We start from the raw sequence: 20,517 nt of genomic DNA, 5'->3' as shown, positions 1-20,517 counted from the left end.
TATTTTAGGTCGATGCACCAGTAAGTGTACACCAACGAATTCTAGTGGGAGCATTCACGAATTTCTCTCGCAGGACTTACATATTTATTAAATTTTCATTAAACATAGTATTTTTACTAAAATATAGTGTCAGGTATTATAAAATGATTCAATTGAAAGAAGTGTAAGAGCTTTCTCAAAACCACAAAATAAAATCGGGAAAAAAGGATTTCGCTTGGTGTAGGATAAAAGGGATTTTGAGGTCATTATGAATGGTAAGATCAACGCAAACCGAAGAGCATTTACTATTTTCCCAAAGATTCTTGATTAGGGAGACTGGATTCGTTGACAGTTGGAAAAGTAGTACCCTAAGATTTCTGTCCTAAGTATACATTGCTGCAAAAGCAACAGCTATAGCAGTCTATTATTTATTACAGAGTTTTTAGCTATTGTTCAAGAGGCTTAAAAGAAGTTTAGATTGCGGTGTTAGCTTCCCTTCATTCGGTCTACTGAGAGAGATGTGGTGAATCTTTAATTGAGAAACAGTTTCATGAATGTGTGGGAGAATTTCACGGACCCATAGAGACACAAGTCTGTGAAATCTAGGGCCATCAAAAGGCTTCAGCTCAAGGAGGGAAGCACATAGAACGCGAGACGTACGCTTGATGGATTTTACAAGAAAAATGTTTCAATACAAGCTCTAGATTTTAATAATATAATGAAAGTACTTATTAATAGAAAATCGTAAATGCTGTTCAAGAGAAATTACGAAAAACCAGGTTTAGTAAATTTGTATTATATTTCCAAGTTTTGCGCCAACCTCCTTATATTAAAGGTGAGAATTAATGCTCAAATTTAAAGGTCCAAGTGAAAAAGATAAGCAAAATACCTTATGAAGCCGTTGCAAAAGCAAAGGTCTTGTTCACACAACACTTGCTCCAACAAGTACTTCTCATTCTACTTCTGCTTGCAGGCACTTCTACCCCCTTTATTCCTGTTACAAAATAGTCAATAACTATTGGCAGCGAAATACCGAGGTACTAACTTCATATCAGTTCTATCTACGAAGCCATTTAATTTTTCATCTGAACTGCCGAAATCACCATCATGTATAAATACCATAGTTTCGGTATATTTCACACCTTTTTGAAGCCCTAAAATCTATGATACATACATATTGTCATCTTGTTATTTTTTCTTACACTTGTTAATTATACGTAATTTATAAGTAAAACAATAACAAAAACGATTCTCCCAAAATATATAAACAATTGTAATTATAATTAATGTAATACATACATAGCTTACTTAATATCATTAAATAAGATTCCTTTTTATTAAATCTATACCCTTTGATTTAATGATCGCTCGGTTATGCTGTTAATGTAATATAAGAAGTCTATGTATTGTACACGTCTAACTCGTTCTACAAGCGAATTAAGCTTATCGTACTCATCTTCCTCGTCTTGAAATCTTGTCTTGTGGTTTTCCTTACTTCATTTTGACATGGAACTAACTCTACTCAAACTTCACCTTTTATAGGTCAGTGTTGCAAGACACTGAACAGACTGTGTAAGGGAGGTTACAGTGGTGTTATCAAAAATGTTGAGGAATTGTCAAACATCTGTTAAAAATTATGAATATAAAATAATTGAAATCTAGTACTTGTTTAAAGGTTCTATATGTTATTATTTTTTTTTTTTAATTCAGTGATAGTTATATTTTAGAACTGAGAAGTTGGAAATGTATTTTATGCGGGGAGTGGGCACGAAATTTAAAATATGGACGTTGTTGCATTCCCACCGAAATAATCATTGTTAAATAAAATATGGATGAATATGTTAGTCAAATCATTTCAAAAATTCGAAATGAGTAATATCTTTAATTTTTCTCCTAATTACTCAGGAACTCAGGATTGTGTTTTTAATAGTAATTATTAAGACCAGGGCTGATTGTGTAAGCTAGATCCATCTATTTAAAAAACATGAAGAAAAAACGGTTAGAAAAGGTGAACGTTACTCATAATTTCGCCAGAATACTCATGTTTCCGTATAAGGCAGTTAATATCTATCGTATACAGAAACCACAGCATCTCAGTGAAATTGGAATAAAAGTTCAATTTTTCCAATTGCTTTTTAGTTTCTGTTTTTCAAAAATGATGGAATTTACAATTACAATCTAGCATTGGTCTTAATACCGACTATCAAATAAAAAACAGGAGCGTTCGAGTGAAAGTAGAAGACGATTTCTACTTTTTCCAATGTGTCTTACTACTTGATTTATATTTTTTTCTTATACAGCAAACAAATTAAACATTTTATTAAAAACAAATAACATGGAATTTGAAGTAAAAATTCTAAAATTACATTGTGAAATTAACGTGCATATTACGTATAGTAACTACATAATACTCGTTTTATTAATTGATTCTTCACATAAATTTCCTAGGATAGATGATTTACGTCTATTTCACTTTGGCTTCTATTGATGAACAGTTTTGCAGGCAGTACTCCAGTATCACAGGTATTTAATCTGAAAATCAACATTATTAATGTACTTAAAATAATTAGAATTTACTGAGTTTAGCTTGAATTAAGAACCTAGAAAAAAAATTATAATAATAGATTATGTATTCATAAAAATTAAATAAATGAGACTGCAATAAAACTAAAGCATTGATATGAATGTTTAAATCATTTCTTAAAAAACCTAACCCTTTCTTTCAAATAAAGTGAAATATATTTTCAAAAAACATACTTATTATTTATCAAAAAGATTACTATGATTGAACAATACAACAAGAAACTTGCTACTAATATTTTAATTTTTTATTATTATTATTATTTTCTTATACAGAATAGTAATAGTTCTGTGATGGGAAAATAAAACAGAATTTCAATCAAATTAAAACCTTCTATTAAAAAATGAAAACTTTTTTTCAGCTATAAAGATAAAAATTTGTATGAAAAAAGTTTTAGTTTGTATAGTAATAATAGATAATAACACTTGAAGAACAGTTCCTCTGTTAGAGAATCTAGTTTAGTTTATTATCAAAAAAGAATGGATGCGAATTACCTCATAAATAAGGTCGTACTTGCTGGAAGTATAGAAGGATCCTACAAAATAATGAAATGGGTTATAATAGCGGATTTAACCATATTAAAAAAGTAATGAACAGTCTAAATATAGAAACAGTTTTGTCACCTAGTAATGTTTCTGAGTGGGATGGTATTTTCCAGAATATTCCAATATGTTTAGAGACACGGTTCAAAAACAAGTTCGTTGACGATGTAATTAATAGTGAATATCATAGTCATTATAGAGTGCTTGAATTCAATTTAGATGATGATCATTACCTGATAAGAATATGTCCTTAGACCATATAAGATGGATTATTAAAGTAAGAAATGGTATTTAAAGATGAATTAGATGTGTGTCCAATGTGTAATATGGAGGTTGTGGAAGATTTGCATCACTTTTTGACTGAATGTGCAACGTGGTGGTCTAAGATATAAATGCTTTAAAAGAACTTCATTTCTCCACCGTAGAGATGGTCGATTTGCTGAATGGAAAAGATTGGATGGCACTTGTTAATTATTGTAAAACTGCATATTTACGCAGAAATATGAGTATTATATGGATGTCACATTTAGTTTTGAGATACCAGTTTAAACCTATTGAATAAAACCAAGGAGAGGAAATTTTGATTTTGTCTTTTGTTGTTTATTAAAGTGTGTATAAATTTAGTTTATTATCACCATAAGTTGGTGTATTTTTGTTTTTATTTTTTATTAGTACAATAATTAAATATTGTGAATGTGCAATCTGTACAAATCTAATGTTTATGACATAATAATTCACTTCAGAAAAACCAATTTAACCTAAACTAAACTAAAAAAAAACCCTAAGATGATAGAAAATCATTAAAAGTGTAAGCACTTGTACTTTTTTTTTTTTTTAAAAAAAAAACGTAAATCTATGTTTACGTACCTTTTGGATAATTTGAATTTAGGCAAATCATTGCACTTACTAGGTATCTAATCTATTACTGTGTACTTAGTCTTTATCTTTAGATAATGCGACATAATATCTTAACTGAGAAACAACAGCTGTAAGCTGAAAACATGTACTTACTGTTGCTGTAGGAATTAAAATGCGTTACACTGGATAAAACGTCGATCAACCCAGCCATTTGTTTGAATTGAACTAGTTCAGAATTACCATTAGAATGACGAAAGAATGCTGAGAACAAAAATAAAAATAATATAAACTATTATTTATACAACGGTTTTCATTGTAATTTACAAATATTTAGAAAAAAATAATGAAATAAATATTTCAATAACTTAGAATTTAAAACTACTGGTGTGAACCTCGAACAATACAAGGTCCGTAATTCAGAGGCGTTATTAAACTTTTCATTATCAATTCAAATGCATACACTTAAAATGCATCTAATATCAACTGTCTTAGAACCATATCAATTAACAAGAAAAGTATACACAAAAAATGTTGCTTACCTGCAAGAAGCCCTTAACGAAGTAACGATGCAAAAACAAGTTTTTTAATTTCCTAGGAAGTTATCGCTTAATGCAAATAAATAATACCATCAGTTTTCGAAGGTATGTAAAGTTCTCACTGACTTAGTTACAGCAGCATCAACTTAATACTATCAATCATAAATAAAAAACATCAAATTATGAGGTAAACATAAATTTTAAACATGGAAACTTTTTTAGAGGAAACTTCTTTTTAAAATACTGACGATATAAAATGTTAATCAATGTGGGTGAAGAATATTTAATAAGTAAAGCATATAATTACTGTTGCTACATGATAAAGAGTATATTTGGACACAACCGAATTACTTTTTTACCCCACTGCCTTAGTGGACAATTGTTTGGTTAGGTTATTTAATGTTTATTTTAATTGTGTCAAAGTAAATGCTTGTGCTACCTAGCGGTAATCACTAGAACTAGTTCTCATGTAATTACATCATTCTAGTTTAAGCAAACGCCGCTAGATAGCAAAGCATGTCCTTAAAACGTCTATTTTTTTCCATTTTTAATTTTAAAGTAGAACAGTATGCATAGAATTTCTAATAATGTCCAATTTCTTTAATTTAAATATAAGGATTCAATTTCTATTTGATTTATTTTTTCTATTCCTATTTTAAAGTTAGAACGGAATAAGGGTTTCAATTTCAGATTTATTATTTGATTTAAATAGAGCAAATACCAAAATAATATATTTTTAAATTCCACTCTCTTCACAAGCTATGTATGATAGAACCAACCAATCTTATGAAACTATTTTAATAATTATGGGACAATAATATTGGTACAACAAGCAAGGAAAATTCGTAATAAATCTCCATAAGATGTCTTGATATTTCACGATTTATGTAACTAAAATTTCCATAAGTGAATCAATAAAAACTAACGATTTTTATAAGAAGTTGAAGATCTGGAGTAAAAGGTAGTCAACAAATCTAACGTTGTACCTCAGCCATGCTAATCCATTGTATCCATCAATCAACAGTAAGACTTCAATCATCTGCAATTACTTTATGCTAATATGAAAATACATTGAAGTGGATAATAGATTGGCTCAAAGATGACTTCGTACTTAAATGTACTGCAGTCAAACTTTTATCGGATGACAATATCAATTACTACTTACTAAAAACTTCTCTCTTTAATATTATTTTTATCTTACCATTACCACAGGAAGACTTCGCAATCATTTCTAGAACAAAGTATCTCAACCTATCTTCAATACATTTATTTTTTAAATCGTGTCCAACATTCAGTCGAAACCACCTCTCATTAAAGTAAGGAAAGAAGAATTCCCAAACTAATTTTTTTTTTCAGCTCTTGAAGCATTGCTCTTATTGAAGACTAGAATAACTGCAAACAGATTACTGAAACAAAACAACACTTATATCTAAATAATAAAGATGCTCCTGATTACCATACAATAACTAGAAATAAATCGAATTCTGGTGGGAGCATTCACAAATTTCTCTTGTCACAACTCACGTATTTATTAAACTTTTTTAGCGCTGTGGTCACCTGACGACCTCCTCAGATTTAGTAGATTATTAGCCCGAGTTCATTTCCGTGCTATAGGACGAGTGCCTATGGGAGAATGAAAGAATTTTATTTTTTACATTTTTTGCACGTGGAACCTTCTTGATGATCAGAAATGTGGTGTCCATCAACAATCTAGTGGCTTCTTCTGTGAACGCCCACTTACACAAGATAAAACTAATTTCTAACTCAACCATCTCCACTTTTCATATTATTTTGAAGAACACATTTACAGAAATTGCCAACTTTTTGGAAACGTTTTTATGAAATATTGAAACAGTAATGCTTACATTGTGCGAAGGGTAAAACGTTTATGGTCAGAAGATGTTCTATTTACACGCAAGGTCAATGTAAATATAAAAAGAAAACAGATATTTCTTTATGCATTGTTGTTGACCAACTGTTTGAGGCATGAGCTACCAAATATTTGATTACTAATTCGTTTAAAATTTACATAAACCATAAAAAAAAATAAAAATAAAAATACTTTTACTTTACTTCAGACGTTTTGAATCTAAAAAATAAGATTTCATCTAACGAGAGATTAACCCCGATGGATTGTTAATCTACTGCAGCGAAAACAAGTCCATTAACATTAAACTCTCAACAGAATGATAAAATATCCCCAAACATTAAATCAAAAACGTTGAATATAATAAATAAAACCACCTCTGGAAATTATGTACAATTAAAATTCATTTCTCTTAAAGAATTCAAGAACATATACCATTTTAGTATTGCATTGTAACTTACGGCATAAAAAAGCCCATCTGACCAATCATGAATAAGGAATTATTCTTGCACAGTGCAAGAAATACTGCCAAAAAATTTCCAAGCTATTTCTTATTGTTAACATAAACTGTAAAATATAGGAACGAATCCAAAGCAAGACAAGCCATTTCACTAAATTAGAACTCTTTACTTGCTCTGCGCCCAGATCTGCTTGGCACAATTAATGACAGCTAATTAATTGTTCGGTCATATGTCCAATATAATTGTTCTAGAGATCACATACTATCGAAATACACCGATAACCGATTTAGTTCCGTTTGCCACACCGTATTATTACTTCCCAAACACCCTCCATGCCGAATAATCTTTTAAGCTCTTTATCATAAAATAGTAACTCGGACGGTGGATATTTAATACCGAATAGTTTTAATGTTCACGGATTATCTAAATACCCGTATATCCGATTTTATCTTTGCCTAGAAGACCCGCCAATACTAATATCACCAGAACGCGCACCGTTTTATTCTCCACAGATATTTCTTAAATAATTTAGTTGCCCGGATATTAGTAGCATGGTACAATACTGTTAAAATATACCGTATTAGTGAACCCTAGAAGAATTAAGTCTCACATTTAAGCAAGCAAATATTTTTTTTATTAACGTGCAAAGATGTGTAAGGCGTAGAAAGATTTAGAGGAATAAAAGAGTAAAATTGCATGTCTGGAAGTTAGCATCAAATTCAGTTATCTGAGATATTAATTTGTTATAAGACTATGTTAATGTCAATCTCATGACAGAATCCAAATTTAAGTCACCCATTTATTATTTACATTATTTGGAGCAACAAATAAATAATAAAATCGAGGCACTTGCATAAAGAAAGTTGCATCATTTTTTGAGTGAAGCTGGCTTAAGTCTACTCACTTTTAATGAGGTTAGATACATAGAACGGAGCGTTAAGAAGTTTTAGAAGTATTTTTGGCTGTAATGTCTGGAGGCGTAGTGAGTTGGAACGCTTAGTCGATCCCCATACTTCAATGCCATATGACCAAATAGGTCGCAGTAACAGTAGATATAAGAGTCTTTTGTTATGTAGGTTAAGTTTCGAACGTTTGTCAAGTAGTCTGGCGAGAAGTTTGTAGCGTTGGTTGGTTTCTTCTCTTTTCAGTCTAGAATGGGGATTCCAAGTCAACCGTTTGTCTAGGTGCAGTCCAAGGTAGTGTACTTTGTCCACAGTTGGTATAATGATAAGTTACAGGTTTTTCTAAGGTCGGTAGATTACGTCACGAGTGATATGGATCGGAGAATAAATTTGATTCTATAAAACTGGCAGCTAATTATAAGCCAAATCCCAGGCAAGCAATAGTGTATAAGCAGAAATGGTTCGATAAGGAATGTTATGAGGCACGTCGTAAATCGCTTAAGCATTTAAGGAAATATTAAAAAACAAATCGAGTTGAGGACAATTCAACGAGGACAACCGTGACGTCAATGATACCCCAAGATATTTATAAGCATTAACAATTTCATTTAATTTATTTTTAAAATACCATTTCTCATTTCTTCCTCTTTTACATCCTCTACAGAAAACCATTATTTTTGACTTCCTTATATTAAGATGCAAATTCCACAATTCCAAGTATCGCTCCAAACACTGAATCATTCTTTGCAGAGAATTTGGTTCACTAGCCAGAAGTACAATATCATCCGCAAATGCCATTATTTTAATACGTTCTTCCCCAATGCGAATACCACCAGTATCAATATATTCCTCAATATCAATGAGATAAAAAGAAAAAATTGCCGAAGATTGACTGGTTGTAGTTTCAAACTCTTCAGTTAAACCGTATTGAGACCATACAGTACATCTAGTGTCAGTTAACAAACCTTTTATAGAACGCACAATCTTGGAGGAAATACCCAATTGATACAGTTTAAAAAATAATGAATTTCTGTTTTGTTAATACTATCGAACGCTAAAGTGAGATCTACGAAAAAGGCATAGGCTTTCTGTCTTTTCATTTTTAATTTTATATTAACTATATTTGTTAAATTAAATATGTTATCCAGCTTAGAGTAACTCTTTCTAAAGCCTGTTTGAAATTGTTTTAACACCCCTGCTGTTCAGCCCAGGTGGTCATTCTATCCAATAACAATCCAGAATAGAGTTTGCCTACGACATTATTAAACGTTATGCCTCCATAACATGACACGTCATGAATACTCCCCTTTTTAAATAATGGAAATATAATACCTTACTTAAATGACAAAGGATATTTCCTGACTCAAAAATTTTATTAAAAGTACTAGGCAATTCATTTATAAAATCATTTGTAGCATATTTGAAAAACTCTGACGTAATACGATCTGGTCCCGGGCCTTTGTTTATTTTACCTTAACTAAGACACATTGTAATTCATTTAACGTAAATTGTTCATCTAAAAATCATTTATAATATACGGTTCTGCAAACTGAACATTACTAATCAAAGTAGAAGCATTGTACAATGAAGGGAAATACGTTGTCCACTGATGCACAAAGATATTACCAAATGAAAATCTGCTTCTTTTCTTCATGTACCTAAATGCGTCCAAGAAGTCTTTTGAATTAATCAACGAATTAAGTTTTTGCATCATACTTATATTGTACTCTTTACGCTTATCTAAACGCAACCAATAGGTAATGATAATATGTTACACTAAGCTATAGACGTCTTTCAGTTCTGAATATATCATAATCCTAACCTAGTTACTTTAAGGTAAATACGAATTTTGCTGAGAAGATCTGACAGATCGCAGTAGATGGAACCAACTTGAATCGCTGCAGAAGTGGAAAACTTCAACTACTTTAATAAACGAAAAATCGTAAATAGTTTTTCACAAACCTACGTAACAAAGACATTGCCACAAACCCAGTAATGATATAGGTTTGAGGACGCCGTTAAGATGATGAAATGAAATGGTAACTGAAATACCTAACTACTGGGAGTACACTTAGCCGCTTCAATGCGGCTGAAGTTTTCTTACAGTGTAATAGAGTCTAAGAAATGGTGTGCGCAGTCAGACATACGCAGCTGATTAGAGATCTATTGGACTACTGCTAACCTGAGTCATCATTCTCAAGAAATGTCCACTCAGAATACTTAAAGGAAGTGGTACTGGCTCTGTTAGCCTGCTCCAGATAGCAGTTGTCCAGGGGGCACCTCGTGGAGGTAGAGCTCAGATTTTTGCCCCCCCAAATGCCATCCTGCCTTTAATATCGTATTCCAACTGGTTTTTATCCTCTATTAAGCAGGCGTAGTAGCAAATCTCATTAACAATGGAGTTGCATTACCTGCGATGTACTGAGGGGGAGAGAGAAAACCAGCTTTGGACCCGTTAAAGAATACGATTATACGGAGTTTGGGTAGGGCAATGGACAAATAGCAGGAATGGCAGAATACTGGATACGCTATTTGTGAAGAAGCGCCCTGGGGAAAAAATAGTTTTAGAAGTATACTTGGGCTCGTTTAAGCAATAGACAACAAACCAAGCGATAGATAGGAAATTGTCAAGAAAATATGAATCCTGTATTAACTAAAAAATGTAGTATCAACCTGATGGAGTTAACCTAAGATTAAATAAGACGCGCATCCTATATATTAACGGAAAAGTGTTTTAACTACCTAACGGTGAAACACGAATATACCAAGATAGATATACTATAAATAAAGTAAAATAGATAACTTACCGAACAAACAATGTGATACCAAAACTAGCTGGTTAGCTAGGGAGTTAAACAGAGCTACTACGCGAACGATTGAGGGCTCTTACTCATGAATTGCCTCGGAAAGTGACCTGTTAAATCTGGTGCTGGATGAATTTAAGACAAATCTAGTAGTTACATCTCATAGTGAAATATTAGAGTATTAATGCTCCACTCATATGCACTAAAGTTCAACTAGTTTGCACTTATGTTACAATTAGTGTGTCTTCTAATCGTCTAATCTTCATCAATGTGCACTACACTTCCACTAATGTGCACTAGTATTCTACTAATATGCATTAATGTTACTATAATCTGCACTAATGATCTCTTAAAGAGCAGGTATGTACTACTAATGTGCACTGAAATTTCACTAATAATACATTAATGTTACACTCAACTACTCTAATAATCATTAATGTGCTCTAATGTACACCAGTACACTACTAACATGCACTAATCTTCCAAAAATTTGCACTAATGATCTCTTAAAAAGCAGGAATCTTCCATTAATGTGCAATGAAATTTCGTAATATGCACTTATGTTCAACTTTACAACTCTAAAATCATTAATGTGCACTATAGTTCCACTAATGTGCACTAGAATTTTACTAAGATGCACTAATGCTCCAGTAATGTGCTCTAAAGATCTCGAAAAGAGCACCTATGTTTCATTAATGTGCACTAATATTCTACATATTAGCACTAGTATTATCTAAGGTGCACTAGTGTTACACTAATATGCAATAATGTTCCACTGGAAGATAAAAGAGAATTTAATTACTCTACAAAAAATCACGATGTTCCAAAATTAATAAAAAAAAATTCTATACATATAGATGCTTTTTTTGAATCATAAACATAAAGCTACTAGTTTCAACAGAGTCCAGCAGCAATATTAACAAAACTCATTCGTGGGTAATTCATCAGCCAATCGTCCTCATCACAGCCCTGTTTCACTCCAAAACTAGCCAGACAGTTTATGGACCACCCAAGTACATTAGGTAGCTAATAAGATATAATATCCGTTTATTGCATCTATCAACTTTCAACGTATTTATTAAAAGAAATTGAAGTTCTTATTTAAAGAACTTTTAAAGAAATCTGTTTTATTAATGAAGCCGGTATTAGATTGTCCTCCACAATCGGAATGTAACCACCATAATATTAGGGAGAAAGTTTGAAGAAAATACCATTAATGCAGAAATTACTATGATCCGGATTTAATATACCCTGTAAATTCTATGTTACATAGCTAACAAAGCAACACAAAAAATAGTAAAAACATTATAACCACCACCTAAAATAATTACTCGCCCTACTAACAAAAATAAGATAACTATAGTGAAATTACCGACTAAATAATTCATAGCCAGCTACAAAAAAATATTAAACGAATCTGATGGAGATACATTAATAATTAAAAATAAATGGGTATCAAACAGAAACAGAAAAAGGTAGTATAAACCTGATAGTCATCACATAATCTTGCTTCCTAAATCTGTAACAACCAGTAAAAGAAAAGAGATTCATCAACCAGATGAAATACTAAACACGTCTTAATTCTTTTTGGAACCTGACCGTGGAAGTCCAACCTTAATAACAATAAGCGTATTAACCTGAAACAGAAAATGTTGTGTAAACCTGACAGTGATACCGTAATGTTAGTAACTAAACGAGTCATATTTATTAACGGAAAAGTGTGTATCAACCTTATGGTGATACCTTAATGTTATTAACTAAAAGCGTATTAGCCAGCAACACAAAGCTATTGTATCAACTTAATGGTGATACACTAATCATAATAACTAAACGCGTCATGTTCAATAATGCAAAAAGTGTTTAACAACCTGACGGTTATACCCTAATCTTAATAACTAAATGCGTAGCCAGCCAGAGAAAACTATCGTTGATACCTTAATCTTAATAACCAAATTCGTATTAGCCAGCAATAGAAAACTGTTGTATAAACGAAACGGTGATACCCTAATCTTAATTCCTAAACGAGTCATATATAATAACAAAAAAGTGTCTGTCGGTGATACTTTAATCTTAATAACTAAACGCGTATTAGCCAGCAACCGAAAACTGCCGTTTCAACCAAACTATGATACCATAATCTTAATAACTAAATGCGTATTAGCCATCAACAGATAACGGTTGTATCAACCTGATGGTGATAAACTAATCACAACAACTAAACGCGTCATGTTCACTAACATGGCATACATAATGCGTAAAGTGTATAACAACCTGACGGTGATACCCTAATCTTAATAACTAAGTGAGTAGCCAGCCACAAAAAACTGACGTTGATACCTTAATCTTAATAACCAAAATCGTATTAGCCAGCAATAGGAAACTGTTGTTTCATACTTACGGTGACATCCTAATCTTAATAACTAAACGCGTCAAGTTCAATAACAGAAAAGTGTGTATCAACCTGACGGTGATACGGTAGTCTTATCAACTAAACGCGTATTAGCCAGCAACAGAAAACTGTCGTTTCAACCAAACTATGATACCTTAATCTTAATAACAAAATGCAACCAAACGGTGATGCCCTAATTTTTAAAACTAAACACGTGAAGTTGAATAAAAAAAAACTGTGTATCAACCTGAAAATGATACCTTAATTTTATTAAATAAAAGTGTAAAGTTCAATAAGGGAATAGTATGTATCAACCTGACATTGATAGCTTAATCTTAATAACTAAAAGCGTATTAGTCAGGAACAGAAAAATGTTGTATCATATTTACGGAGACATCCTAATCTTAATAACTAAACGCGTCTAGTTCAATAAGGAAATAGTGTGTATCAACCTGACGTAGATTGCTTAATCTTAATAACTAAATGCGTATTAGCTAGCAACAGAAAATTATTGTATCAACCTGATGGTGATACACTAATCATAATACCTAAACGCGTCATGTTCAATAATGCAAAAAGTATTTAACAACCTGAAGGTTATACCCTAATCTTAATAACTGAATGCGTAGCCAGCCAAAGAAAACTAACGTTGATACCTTAATCTTAATAACTAAATGGGTATTAGTCAGCAACAGAAAACTGTTGTATAAACGAAATGGTGATACCCTTATCTTAATTCCTAAACGCGTCATATATAATAACAAAAAAGTGTGTATCTATTTGTCGGTGATACTTTAATCTTAATAACTAAACGCGTATTAGCCAGCAACCGAAAACTGTCGTTTCAACCAAACTATGATACCATAATCTTAATAACTAAATGCGTATTAGCCAGCAACAGATAACGGTTGTATCAACCTGATGGTGATAAACTAATCATAACAACTAAACGCGTCATGTTCACTAACATGGCATACATAATGCGTAAAGTGTATAACAACCTGACGGTGATACCCTAATCTTAATAACTAAGTGAGTAGCCAGCCACAGAAAACTGAAGTTGATACCTTAATCTTAATAACCAAATTCGCATTAGCCAGCAATAGAAAACTGTTGTTTCATACTTACGGTGACATCCTAATCTTAATTCCAATACGCGACATATATAAGAACATAAAAGTGTGTATCTACCTGTTGGTGATACTTTAATCTTAATAATTAAACGCGTATTAGCCAGCAACAGAAAAATGTCGTTTCAAGCAAACTATGATACCTTAATTTTAATGACTAAATGCTTATTAGCCAGCAACAGATAACTGTTGTATCAACCAAACGGTGATGCCCTAATTTTTAAAACTAAACACGTGAAGTTCAATAAGAAAAAACTGTGTATCAACCTGAAAATGATACCTTAATCTTATTAACTAAGAGCGTAAAGTTCAATAAGGGAATAGTATGTATCAACCTGATTTTGATTGCTTAATCTTAATAACTAAATGCGTATTAGTCAGCAACAGAAAAATATTGTATCATATTTACGGAGACATCCTAATCTTAATAACTAAACGCGTCTAGTTCAATAAGGAAATAGTGTGTATCAACCTGTCGTAGATTGCTTAATCTTAATAACTAAATGCGTATTAGCTAGCAACAGAAAACTATTGTATCAACCTGATGGTGATACACTAATCATAATACCTAAACGCGTCATGTTCAATAATGCAAAAAGTATTTAACAACCTGAAGGTTATACCCTAATCTTAATAACTGAATGCGTAGCCAGCCAAAGAAAACTAACGTTGATACCTTAATCTTAATAACTAAATGGGTATTAGTCAGCAACAGAAAACTGTTGTATAAACGAAATGGTGATACCCTTATCTTAATTCCTAAACGCGTCATATATAATAATAAAAAAGTGTGTATCTAATTGTCGGTGATACTTTAATCTTAATAACTAAACGCGTATTAGCCAGCAACCGAAAACTGTCGTTTCAACCAAACTATGATACCATAATCTTAATAACTAAATGCGTATTAGCCAGCAACAGATAACGGTTGTATCAACCTGATGGTGATAAACTAATCATAACAACTAAACGCGTCATGTTCACTAACATGGCATACATAATGCGTAAAGTGTATAACAACCTGACGGTGATACCCTAATCTTAATAACTAAGTGAGTAGCCAGCCACAGAAAACTGAAGTTGATACCTTAATCTTAATAACCAAATTCGTATTAGCCAGCAATAGAAAACTGTTGTTTCATACTTACGGTGACATCCTAATCTTAATTCCAATACGCGACATATATAAGAACATAAAAGTGTGTATCTACCTGTTGGTGATACTTTAATCTTAATAATTAAACGCGTATTAGCCAGCAACAGAAAAATGTCGTTTCAAGCAAACTTAAATGACCTAAATTTTAAAACTAAACACGTGAAGTTCAATAAGAAAAAACTGTGTATCAACCAGAAAATGATACCTTAATCTTATTAACTAAGAGCGTAAAGTTCAATAAGGGAATAGTATGTATCAACCTGATTTTGATTGCTTAATCTTAATAACTAAATGCGTATTAGTCAGCAACAGAAAAATGTTGTATCATATTTACGGAGACATCCTAATCTTAATAACTAAACGCGTCTAGTTGAATAAGGAAATAGTGTGTATCAACCTGTCGTAGATTGCTTAATCTTAATAACTAAATGCGTATTAGCTAGCAACAGAAAACTATTGTATCAACCTGATGGTGATACACTAATCATAATACCTAAACGCGTCATGTTCAATAATGCAAAAAGTATTTAACAACCTGAAGGTTATACCCTAATCTTAATAACTGAATGCGTAGCCAGCCAAAGAAAACTAACGTTGATATCTTAATCTTAATAACTAAATGGGTATTAGTCAGCAACTGGAAACTGTTGTATAAACGAAATGGTGATACCCTAATCTTAATTCCTAAACGCGTCATATATAATAACAAAAAAGTGTGTATCTAACTGTCGGTGATACTTTAATCTTAATAACTAAACGCGTATTAGCCAGCAACCGAAAACTGTCGTTTCAACCAAACTATGATACCATAATCTTAATAACTAAATGCGTATTAGCCAGCAACAGATAACGGTTGTATCAACCTGATGGTGATAAACTAATCATAACCACTAAACGCGTCATGTTCACTAACATGGCATACATAATGCGTAAAGTGTATAACAACCTGACGGTGATACCCTAATCTTAATAACTAAGTGAGTAGCCAGCCACAGAAAACTGACGTTGATACCTTAATCTTAATAACCAAATTCGTATTAGCCAGCAATAGAAAACTGTTGTTTCATACTTACGGTGACATCCTAATCTTAATTCCAATACGCGACATATATAAGAACAAAAAAGTGTGTATCTACCTGTTGGTGATACTTTAATCTTAATAATTAAACGCGTATTAGCCAGCAACAGAAAAATGTCGTTTCAAGCAAACTATGATACCTTAATTTTAATAACTAAATGCGTATTAGCCAGCAACAGATAACTGTTGTATCAACCAAACGGTGATGCCCTAATTTTTAAAACTAAACTCGTGAAGTTCAATAAGAAAAAACTGTGTATCAACCTGACAGTGATACTTTAATCTTAATATCTAAAAGCGTACAGTTCAATAAGGGAATAGTATATATCAACCTGACGTTGATTGCTTAATCTTAATAACTAAATGCGTATTAGCCAGTAACAGAAATCTATAAAACAACCTGATGGTGATACACTAATCATAATAACTAAACGCGTCATGTTCAATAATGCAAAAAGTGTTTAACAACCTGAAGGTTTTACCTTAATCTGAGTAACTAAATGCGTAGCCAGCCAGAGAAAACTAATGTTGATACCCTAATCTTAATAACTAAATGCGAATTAGCCAGCTACTGATAACTGTTGTATCAACTAAACGGTGATGCCCTATTTTTGAAAACTGAACACTTCAAGTACGATAACAAAAAACTGTGTACCAATCTGACGGTGATACCTATGTCTTAATATCTATATGCGTATTAACCAGCAACAGAAAATTTCGTTTGCTAAACGGTCATTTAGTGGAATTGACCACAGTGTAAATCTGGCAACCCACTTATCTATCATTCAACTTTTTCGGAATATAAATTTATAATGTAAAAAAAATTATTATTCTAACTTTGGAGTCGGATATAAAACTGGTTCCTAGTTTTGGAATTTAACAGGGCAATGACGGAAACGATTGAGGGCCCTTACTCATAGATTGCTTCGGAAAAAGCAATGTATAATTTGTTGCTGGAAGAAATTTAATTTAAAGCTTCCTCTCTTAGTGAAATACTATGGAAATAATGCTTTACTGATGAGCATTAAAGTTCAACTAGTGGGCACTAATGTTCCATTTAAATACTCTAATAATCATTAAAGAGCACTAATGTTCCATTAATGTGCACTAGTATTTTACTGAGATGCACTAATGTTACAATAAGGTGCACTAATGATTAACTAAATAGCAGGTATTTTCCATTAGTGTGCACAGAAATTTCATTAATATGCACTAATATTCCATTTAAATACTCTAATAATCATTAAAGAGCACTAATGTTCCATTAATGTACACTAGTATTTTACTAAGGGGCACTAATGTTACAATAAAGTGCACTAATGATCTCTAAAAGTGTAAGTATGTTCTACTAATGAGCACAGAAATTTCCTTAATTGGCACAAATGTTCCATTTAAATACTCTAATAGTCATTAAAGAGCACTAAAGTTCCATTAATGTGCACTAGTATTTTACTAAGATGCACTAATGTTACAATAAAGTGCACCCATGATCTCTAAATGTGTAAGTATGGTCCATAATTGTGCACTGAAATTCCACATTTTAGCACCAGTATTTTCTTAAGTACAATAATGTTCCACTATAATATCATAGAAAATTCATTGATATTGTAAAAAAACACGATGATTCATAACTATAAAGATAATCGATTCAACAAAGTCCAGCAGCAATATTAACAGAACTCATTCAGAGGCAATCCATAAGCCAATCGTCCTCATCACGGCACTGTTCTACTCCAAAATTAACCAGACAATGTATGCAGGTTACTAATAAGATATAACATCCGTTTATAGCCAATTTCCGAATATTGCCGATCAAAAAATACCGAAAGAATTTTAATGAAATAACATAAAATCTTCCCCCAAAATTCAATTAAGAAATGTGGTATTATTCAGATGGGGACGCCCTAATAATATCTAAACTCGCAATACGAAAGGGTTGTATCAAACTGTTGTTGATCCATTAACATTAACTAACATTTTATCTAAACGCGTACGGCTGTCATAAATAGAGCGTGTTATCATCCTGTTGGTGACACCCTAGTAGTATCTAAATTTGCAATAAGAAAGCGTTGTATCAAACAGCAGGTGATACAGTAACATTAACTAACATTATATCTAAACGCGTACGGCTGGCATAAATAGAGAATGGTATCATCCTGATGAAGACACCCTAGTAGTATCTAAACTCGCAATAGAAAATGGTTGTATTAACCTGCTGCTGATACACTAACATTATATCTAACCGCGTAAGACCGGGATAAATAGAGAATGGTATCATCCTGATGTAGACACCGTGATCATATCTAAACTCGCAATAAAAAATGGTTGTATCAACCTGCTGGTGATACAGTAACATTAACTAACATTATATCTAAACGCGTAACGCTGGCATAAATAGAGTGTGGTATCATCCTGTTGGTGACACCCTAGTAGTATCTACTCGTAAACTTGCAATAAGAAAAGGTTGCATCAACCTGCTGGTGATACTCTAACATTAGCTAACATTATATCTAAACGCGTACGGCTGGCATAAATAGAGAATGGTATCATCCTGATGGAGACACCCTAGTAGTATCTAAACTCGTAAAAGGAAAGCGTTGTATCAACCTGCTAGTGATACAGTAACATTAACTAACATTTTATGTAAGCGCGTTAGGCCGGCATAAATAGAGAATGGTATCATCCTGATGGAGACACCCTAATAGTATCTAAACTCGTAATAGGAAAGCGTTGTTTCAACCTGCTGGTGATACAGTAACATTAACTAACATTATATCTAAACGTGTAACGCTGGCATAAATAGAGCGTGTTATCATCCTGTTGGTGACACCCTAGTAGTATCTAAACTTGCAATAAGAAAAGGTTGTACTGGTGATACAGTAACATTAACTAACATTATATCTAAACGCGTAACGCTGGCATAAATAGAGTGTGGTATCATCCTGTTGGTGACACCCTATTAGTACGTACTCGTAAACTTGCAATAAGAAAAGGTTGTATCAACCTGCTGGTGATACTCTAATATAAGCTAATATTATATCTAAACGCGTACGGCTGGCATAAATAGAGAATGGTATCATCCTGATGGAGGCACCCTAGTAGTATCTAAACTCGTAATAGGAAAGCGTTGTATCAACCTGCTAGTGATACAGTAACATTAACTAACATTTTATATAAGCGCGTTAGGCCGGCATAAATAGAGAATGGTATCATCCTGATGGAGACACCCTAATAGTATCTAAACTCGTAATAGGAAAGCGTTGTTTCAACCTGCTGGTGATACAGTAACATTAACTAACATTATATCTAAACGCGTAACGCTGGCATAAATAGAGCGTGTTATCATCCTGTTGGCGACACCCTAGTAGTATCTAAACTTGCAATAAGAAAAGGTTGTATCAACCTGCTGGTGATACACTAACATTAGCTAACGTTATATCTAAGCGCGTAAGGGTGGCAAAAATAGAGAATGGTATCATCCTGATGGAGACACCCTATTAATATCTAAGCTCGCAAAAAAAAATGGATGTATTAACCTGCTAGTGATGCACTAAGATTAACTAACATTATATCTAAGCGCCTAAGGCTTGCATAAATAGAGAATGGTATCATCCTGATTGAGACACTCTGATAATATCTAAATTCGCAATAAAAAATGGTTGTATCAACCTGTTGGTGATACACTAATATTAACTAACATTATATCTAATCGCGTATGGCTGGGATAAATAGAGAATGGTATCATCCTGATGGAGACACTCTGATAATATCTAAACTCGCAATAAAAAATGGTTGTATCAACCTGCTGGTGATACAAAAACATTATATCAAACCGCGTAAGGCCTGCCTAAATAGAGAATGGTATCATCCTGATGGAGACACCGTGATATTATCTAAACTAACAATAAAAAATGGTTGTATCAACCTGCTGGTGATACACTAACGTTAACTAACATTTTATCTAAGCGCGTATGGCTGGGATAAATAGAGAATGGTATCATCCTGATGGAGACACCCTAATAGTATCTAAACTCGTAATAGGAAAGCATTGTTTCAACCTGCTGGTGATACAGTAACATTAACTAACATTATATCTAAACGCGTACGGCTGGCATAAATAGAGAATGGTATCATCCTGATGGAGACACCCTAGTAGTATCTAAACTCGTAAAAGGAAAGCGTTGTATCAACCTGCTAGTGATACAGTAACATTAACTAACATTTTATGTAAGCG

General features: G+C 32.6%; 1 protein-coding gene and 1 long non-coding RNA gene across 20 annotated transcripts in view; one reads left to right on the top strand and one right to left on the bottom strand.

Moving 5' to 3' along the window:
• Window positions 1-12,184, bottom strand: part of LOC141454181 (uncharacterized) — a 28,518-nt gene extending 16,334 nt beyond the window's left edge. For 3 of the 19 annotated variants that reach the window (XR_012458524.1, XR_012458520.1, XR_012458523.1), the window contains exons 1-6: window positions 4,745-4,918; window positions 4,500-4,648; window positions 4,114-4,221; window positions 3,055-3,095; window positions 2,346-2,511; window positions 869-1,140 (exon numbers count right to left, since the gene is read on the bottom strand). This is a non-coding gene — a long non-coding RNA (uncharacterized lncRNA). Of the gene's footprint in view, window positions 1-868; window positions 1,141-1,287; window positions 1,995-2,345; window positions 2,512-3,054; window positions 3,096-3,183; window positions 3,542-4,113; window positions 4,222-4,499; window positions 4,649-4,744; window positions 4,938-5,422; window positions 5,536-5,697; window positions 11,974-12,016 lie in introns of those variants that run through there. The other 16 variants (XR_012458517.1, XR_012458530.1, XR_012458519.1 and 13 more) reach the window with 15 other exon arrangements.
• The window catches only part of LOC141454167 (uncharacterized), a 197,785-nt gene that overhangs the window by 23,105 nt on the left and 154,163 nt on the right, over window positions 1-20,517 (top strand). The window lies entirely within an intron of this gene.

The sequence above is a fragment of the Rhodnius prolixus genome, unplaced genomic scaffold (assembly GCF_049639745.1).
Source record: "Rhodnius prolixus isolate KJV_2025 unplaced genomic scaffold, Rpr scaffold_9, whole genome shotgun sequence".
Taxonomy (NCBI): Eukaryota; Metazoa; Arthropoda; class Insecta; order Hemiptera; family Reduviidae; genus Rhodnius; species Rhodnius prolixus.
This window is presented reverse-complemented; position numbering and strand designations above follow the sequence as displayed.